The sequence below is a fragment of the Hemiscyllium ocellatum genome, unplaced genomic scaffold (assembly GCF_020745735.1).
Source record: "Hemiscyllium ocellatum isolate sHemOce1 unplaced genomic scaffold, sHemOce1.pat.X.cur. scaffold_2136_pat_ctg1, whole genome shotgun sequence".
Classification (NCBI taxonomy): domain Eukaryota; kingdom Metazoa; phylum Chordata; class Chondrichthyes; order Orectolobiformes; family Hemiscylliidae; genus Hemiscyllium; species Hemiscyllium ocellatum.
This window is the reverse complement of record NW_026867982.1, coordinates 49,984-57,103: the sequence shown is the minus strand read 5'-3', so window position 1 is coordinate 57,103 and position 7,120 is coordinate 49,984. Positions and strand designations below refer to the sequence as shown.

The window sequence follows — 7,120 nt, the reverse complement described above, 5'->3', positions numbered from 1 at the left end:
TCTGAGGGACAGGATTTACATATATTTGAAAAGACGAGGAATGATTAGGGATAGTTAACATGGCTTTGTGTGTGGGAATTTTTTTCTGTCTAACTTGATTGAGTTTTTTTTTGAAGACGTGACAAATATGATTGATGAAGGCAGACTGTGGACTTTGTCTATATGGACACTGAATGATGTTCCCCAAAGCAGACTAGTTAGCAAGGTTAGATAACATGGAATGTTGGGAGAACTAGCCATTTGGATAAAAAAAACTGGTTTGAAGCTAGGAGGCAGAGGGTGGTGAACGAGGGTTGCTTTGTGGACTGGAGGCCTGTGAGCAGCAGTGTGCTGCAGAAATGGATATTGGGTTTACAGAAGACACCAAAATTGGAGGTGTAGTGGACAATGAAGAAAATTAGTTCAGAATGCAACAGGATCTTGACCAGATGGGCCTTTGGGGCGAGGAATGGTAGACTGGGTTCAATTTAGACAAATGTAAGCTGTTAGATTTTGGAAAGGCAAATCAGAGCAGGACTTATACACTTAATGGTAAAGTCCTTGGGAATGTTGCTGAACAGAGAGACCATGGAATGCAGGTTCATTGTTCCTTGAAAGTAGAGATGCAGGTAGGCAGGGTAGTGAAGGTAGTGTTTCGTATATTTATATTTATTGGTCAATGCATTGAGGACAGAAGCTGGGACGTCAAATAGTGGCTGGACAGTGCATTGATTAAGCCATTTCAGGAATTATGTTTTAACTTCGAAATTCCCTATTCTGGAAAGGATGTTGTGAATCTTGAAAGAGTTCAGACAAGATTTACAATGACTTTGCTAGGGTTGGAGGATTTGGGCTACAGGGAGAGGCTGAATAGGCCAGGGTTAATTTCCCTGGAGAATCAAAGACTGAAAGGTGACTTCATGGAGATTTATAAAATCATGAGGGACATGTATAGGTGAACAGCCAGGGTATTCCCCCCCCCCCCACCCCGCCCCCCCCCAGGTTAGGTGGGTTCAAAACAAAATCGCATGGGCTTAAGTTGAGAGGGCAAAGATTTAAAACGGATCAAAGGGGCAAAGTTTTCAAGCTGTGTGTGCTGTGTGTGTGGACTGAGCTGCCAGATGATGTAGTGGAGGCTGATACAATTACAACATTTGAAAGGCATCCGATTGGGTACATGAATAGGAAGGGTTTCCAGTGCTACGGACCAATAGCTGGCAAATGGGGCTCCATTTGCTGAGGATTCGTAGTTGGCATGGACAAATTGGACCAAAGATCTGTTTCTGTGCTGTACATCTCTATGACACTTTGTTCCTCTTTTGTGAAGAGCTAGCAGAAGCACAGATAATTGTCCTTGGATCTGAGAAGGTTAAGCAGTGATCTTGACCAAGTGCAGATTTGTTTCTGGGATATTTTAATTTGCAGAGAGAGGGGAATTGTTAACAATGTCACAATTTTAGTGACTATTTTCAGGTAATTGGTAAATAATATGTGAACATTATTTTATTCAGTAAGTTCTGAGCATCTGGAACAGTCTGAATGGCAGCTGGACACACACTCAGCAGTTATTCATAAACAGATTTGGAATTTTACTTTTTAAGGGAAGATTGGGGGGCTATGGGCAAATGGGAAGGGAATTGGAACAGATTTGCAGCATCTCCAGAGGGAGAGAGTACAGCCCAAATGGGTTGAATAGCCCCCAGCCCCTGTGCTCAGTGACACTGCCCATTGACTGTGAATGTTGAAGCTCATTCGAGGGCAGAGGGAGGGAGGATCCCACCACTCCCCTCACAATGGGCCCTGAATGCTTGATGTCAGCACAGCCCAATAGGGGGCAGAGGGCACTACTGGAGGACCAGATCATACCAGTTTGTCCTCCAACCAATCTGAGTGAATGAGGGCATCCTCAAGGCTGGAACTAAAGAAAGGCACATATCACAGAGATTTGAAAAACTGGAGGACATGAGATAGGGAGCGTTCTGTGGCTGGTGAGGAATTATATAAATAAGGAAGAGTTGTGAAGCTGGATGAGGTGACAGTGATCAGGAGATTTGTGAATGGCGGAATTTAGAGTTAGTGAGGATTAATCATAATGTTATACAGCAAGGAAACAGGCCCTGTGATCCAACCAGTCCATGCCAAACATAATTCCAAACTGAACTAATTGTATCTGCCTCCGCTTAGTCCACATCCATCCAAATATTTCCTATTTATGTACGTATCTGAATGTCTTTTAAATATTGTAATTGTATTCACAGCTACCACTTTCTCTGGAAGTTCATTCCACACAGGCTCGTGTGTTAAAGTGACAGGCAGCTGGAAGCTCGGGGTCTGTTTTTGCAGCAGAACGTAGATCATCAGCTGCCATTTCCGCTACCACCACTGAGATGCTGCCAGACACAGGTTCCCGTCCCCTCCATTAACAGCTATGCACCCTCCCCAGCCAGGTCATAATCCACTCCTTTGTCTTTCCAAATGTTCCGGTCTCTCTCTGGGTTCTGTCCCTGCCTATTATTTACTCTTTAACCCCTATCTCCTGCAGTACAAAGATCTGCAGGTTAGTTGAATTGGCCAAGCTAAATTTCCCATAATGCTCAGGGATGTGTAGGTTAGGTGCATTAGTCAGGAGAAATATACAGTAATGGGGTAGGGGAATGGGTCTGGGTGGGATACCCTTCGGAGGGACGCTGTGGACTTTTTGGGCCGAATAGCCTGTTTCCACACTCAGGATTCTAATTTTCCCATCTCCCATCGGTTCTGAGGAAGGGCCACTGGACAGATTCCTGTTCCCAGATGCTGCCAGACCTGCTGAGCTTTCCCAGCACCTCCTGCTTGTTGTTCCTGATTGACACCATCCATCCACCTTCCGGGTTTGATTCAGGCAGGGGGAGGATCCCACCACTGACCTCACAATGGGGTCCAGCTGATTGATGGCAGCTTCAGAAGAATAGGAAAAGGTGGTGGGACTGGTGGACCAAGTGGAACCAGCTGGTCATCCAAACAATGGGAGTGAATGAGGGGCGTGGCCAGTGGGATGACACGTCACCAGTAACTCTGCCGATGCAGTGCCACGTGACTCGGCCGTTGGTGAGTGTGGGACAGGCAAACAGGGAAGGGGAGAGTGGCCTCGGAGACAGGGAGATAATGAGTCACTTTAGACTGCGAAGTTTTAATTACACTCTGTGCAGTAAGTCTGAATTAGAAACTCTTTCCCGTGTTTGCAGCAGATGGGAAAATGGCTGCGGCCCTCAGGCGGTGATAGGTCCTGGGACATGGGCTCCATCTTTATTGGAGGCAAGGTACAGTGAGGGGCATGGACATGTCCTCTTCCAAGGATGGGGGGGGGTGTGATTTGAAGAGAGGCATTTACACATCAAGCACATACCAAGAGAAAGGTATGTCTTTATATTCTACCTGCACTGACTGTGAGTTTTGTTTTGTGAATTCGTTTCATAGGATATTAAATCAGAATAATTGAGGCTAGGAACTCAAAAGCAAGTTTTTACAGTCAATGGAGTCATCGGGATCTGAATATCATTTGCATTTGACTGTGGACGGAGAAAGGTTTGTCAGTTCTGTTTGTGGGAAAATATCTCCAATATTTTTGTTTAGCAGAAAGATGTACAAATTCGTGGTTGGATCACCCTTTGGGTGTGTGCTCTGTTCTGGACCCTCCAGCTGAGGAAGGAGATATTCGCCTGAGAGGGAGCACAGATTTATCCAAATTACACCTCATCGCTTTGTAAGAACTCTCAGATTTAGACCCAATCACCCACTTCATGATGTTAAGCTGTAAGCGTCATATTTTCAATTAACTGCAAACTTCCCATTAAAAGTCCTTTTGGACTCAATTTCCAGTACCTTTTCAAGTGGAATGTTCCAGCTTCTGACAACTGTCTGTTCATTCAGAAACTGCTGAGGTCCATGTTGACTCTGGGGTTACAAAGGGCTGAATCAAAAGATAAGATGCTGTCCCTGAACACCCATTGAGATGCGTTGGAACAGTACAGGAGGCTGAGGGCAGTGTAGGTGTGAGCAGACAGTGAAAATGACAGGGCTGCACTGTGAGGGCTGCTTGGCTCAATGAGTGTGTTTTGGAGTTGGGTGTAAACAGACTGATGTGAGACAGGGAGAAGGTGAAACTAAAACTCAGTTTTAGTTCAGGCCGTTCAGAAATTCACATGGTCCTAATGTGAACAGCCAGTTTTTAAGTGAAACCTGCGGAGTATTTGTTAACAGTTATTAAAGTATTTTTCTTGAGGGCAGTTGAGAGTTAACCACATTGCTGTGGGTCTGGACTCACATGTAGGCCAGACCAGGTGAGGATGACAGTTTCCTTCCCTACAGGGCATGAGTGAACCAGTTGGGTTTTCTAACAATCGCCAATAGTTTCATGGTCATCATTCGCCTTTTCATTCGGGATTGTATTGGATGCCGATGCTGCCATCAGCCATGTTGGGATTCTAACCCTAATTCTTGGAACATTGCACATGTCACTCATCTTGCAGGAATACCATTAAGCCATTGCCTCCCTTTTTAGCAATGTTTAAAAGAGAGTTCCATCATTCTACGTGTGCAATGTGAGATAAAATACTGCAATGTCCACGTGTCAGCCTCTCCAAAGGGTCAATCAACAAAGATTTGTTTGGGGGTGAAATATTGCACTTTTGTTTGGGGTTTACCAAACACAAATGAATCCAAATAAAAATCTAATGTCCCGACATGTATGAAGCCAGAGAGGGATTACAGAGACAGGGAGGGTTGTGGGGCCAGAGGGGGACTGTTGTCCAAACATCACTGTGGTGTACATGGACTGCAGCATTTCAGGGAGGCGGTTAACCACCTCTTTCTCCAAGACAAGTAAAGGGGGCCAATAAATACTGGTCTGGGCAGCAAAGGCAACCCCCAGTGAATAAAACCATGCAATGACCTCTCTGAGCTGACTTGCTGTGATGTTAATGGAGTGGGCAGAGAAGAGAAACAGTGGCATTTCACAGCTGCCCACAGAGAGATCTCACCCTTGGAAGTACTCAGAGTCGGGGATCAGCTCAGTGAGTTTCAGTCTCTTCAAATATCAATCTTAGTCGGTTTTATTATATTAAATCTACAATCGTGAGTCAGGTGAGGATTTCTTTTTAATGTCTTACGGTCTCTTGATTAAATGTTTAAGATATAAAACGTAAGCACTAAGTTATTCTCGGGCAGTATTTTTCGAGCTGTAAGACTGTGCCTTTGTCATGGTCTGTAGATTGTTAAGGCGGAGAGATGGCCTGTTGTAGAGTGGCGTGCTGTTCCTGTCGGATGTGGGAGATTAGGGAGAGTTTCAATGATCCTGATGATTATGTCTGCAGGAAGTGTGACTGCAAATCCTATTGGAACACATGGATTGGTGGAGGAGTGAATAAAGGCAGTGAGGAATTGACAGGACCCTGGGGGGTATGGTAGGTGGCATTGTCAGGAATGCATGATACTGCAGATACAGTCAGGTAGATGGGTTGCCTCTAGGAAAGCTAGGAGGGGTCGGTCGGTACTGCAGGAGTCTCCTGCGGCTATCCCCATCTCAGACAAGCATACTGTTTTGGAAAATGTAGGTGGTAACAGACTTTCAGGGGAATGTAGCACTGACAGCCAAGTTACTGGTACTGAGACTGGCTTCTAACATAATGTGAGGTATATCCAGTTCCACACGATCGATGGTGATAGGTTACTCTCTAGTCAGGGGAGAGGGTCAGGGGGAGAAGTGTGTTTGATTAGGGATAACATTATAGCCGGGCTTCGGGAGGATATTCCTGGGAATACATCCAGGCAAGTTATTTGGTTGGTACTGAGAAATAAGAAAGGGATGACCATCTTACTGGGATTGTATTATAGACTCTCTAGTCTGCCGTATCTGCAGCTGACAGTGAGACATCAGAGTGGGGTGGTGTCTTCCTGGTGCCAGTGTCAAGGATGTCTCACAGAGGGAGCAGAATATTCTCAAAAGGGAAAATAACCAGTGGGAGGTCATTGTACATTGGCACCAATGGAACAGGAAGGGGAAAGCATGGGGTCCTGACGAGCAGGGAGATTTGCTAGTGCCACTTGGGAGGCATTAAACCAGTGAGGGAGTCAGGGTAATCCTAAAGAGATAGTGAGAAAAGAGGTGAGTCTGAGGCTGGTACTGTTCACCGGTCAGACTGTCAAGGCAGACAAGAGCAAGCCACAGAATGAGGTGCGACGGGCCAGTTACACTGCATTTATTTCAGTGCAAGAGACCTGACAGGTCAGGCAGGTGGGCTCAGGGTATGGTTTTGAACATGTGACTGGGATATTACAGCAATTAAAGAGGCAGCACTCAGGGATGGATAGGACTAGCAGCTTAATGTTCCAGGGTATAGATGCTATAGCAAGGATAGAGAGGGGGCAACAGAGCAGGGGGAGAAGTGTGTTTGATTAGGGATAACATTATAGCCGGGCTTCGGGAGGATATTCCTGGGAATACGTCCAGGCAAGTTATTTGGTTGGTACTGAGAAATAAGAAAGGGATGACCATCTTACTGGGATTGTATTATAGACTCTCTCCCAATAGTCAGCTGGGAATTGAGACACAATTTTACCAGGAGACCACAGTTATCTGTAAGAATAATATGGATGCAATGATAAGGGATTTTAACTTTACCAACATGGCCTCGGAGTGCTGTAGTGTTAAGGGCTTGGATGGAAAGGTATTTGTTCAGTGTGTACGAAAATATTTCAGAATCAGTTTGTAGGATGTACCTACTAGAGAAGGAACAAAACCTGACCTGTTTTCTTTATTCATTCACAGGATGAGGCTGTCACTGGCTCGGCGAGCATTTATTGCTGCGTTTACCCAGAGGGCAGTTAAGAGTCAACCACGTTGCTCTAGGTCTCGAGTCCCATGCAGACCAGGCCAGGTAAGGATGGCATTTTCCTTCCCTAAATGTCATGAATGAACCACATGGGTTTTTCCATCAATTGACAATGGATTCCTTGTCGTCACTAGATTTTTTTTCCAGATATTTATTGAATTCACGTTCCAAAATCTGCCGTGATGGGATTCAAACCCGGCTCCCCAGAACGTTATCTGCGTATCTGGATTAACTGTCTAGTGATAATTTCACTCCGTCATCACTGCCTCTTA

General features: G+C 45.3%; 1 long non-coding RNA gene across 1 annotated transcript; it reads left to right on the top strand.

Moving 5' to 3' along the window:
- The first annotated feature begins 2,378 nt into the window (after positions 1-2,378).
- LOC132811176 (uncharacterized) lies at positions 2,379-6,805 on the top strand. The gene is made up of 3 exons (XR_009643226.1): positions 2,379-2,426; positions 3,436-3,543; positions 6,785-6,805. It is a non-coding gene; the product is annotated as an uncharacterized LOC132811176 (long non-coding RNA).
- The last annotated feature ends 315 nt before the right edge of the window (positions 6,806-7,120 follow it).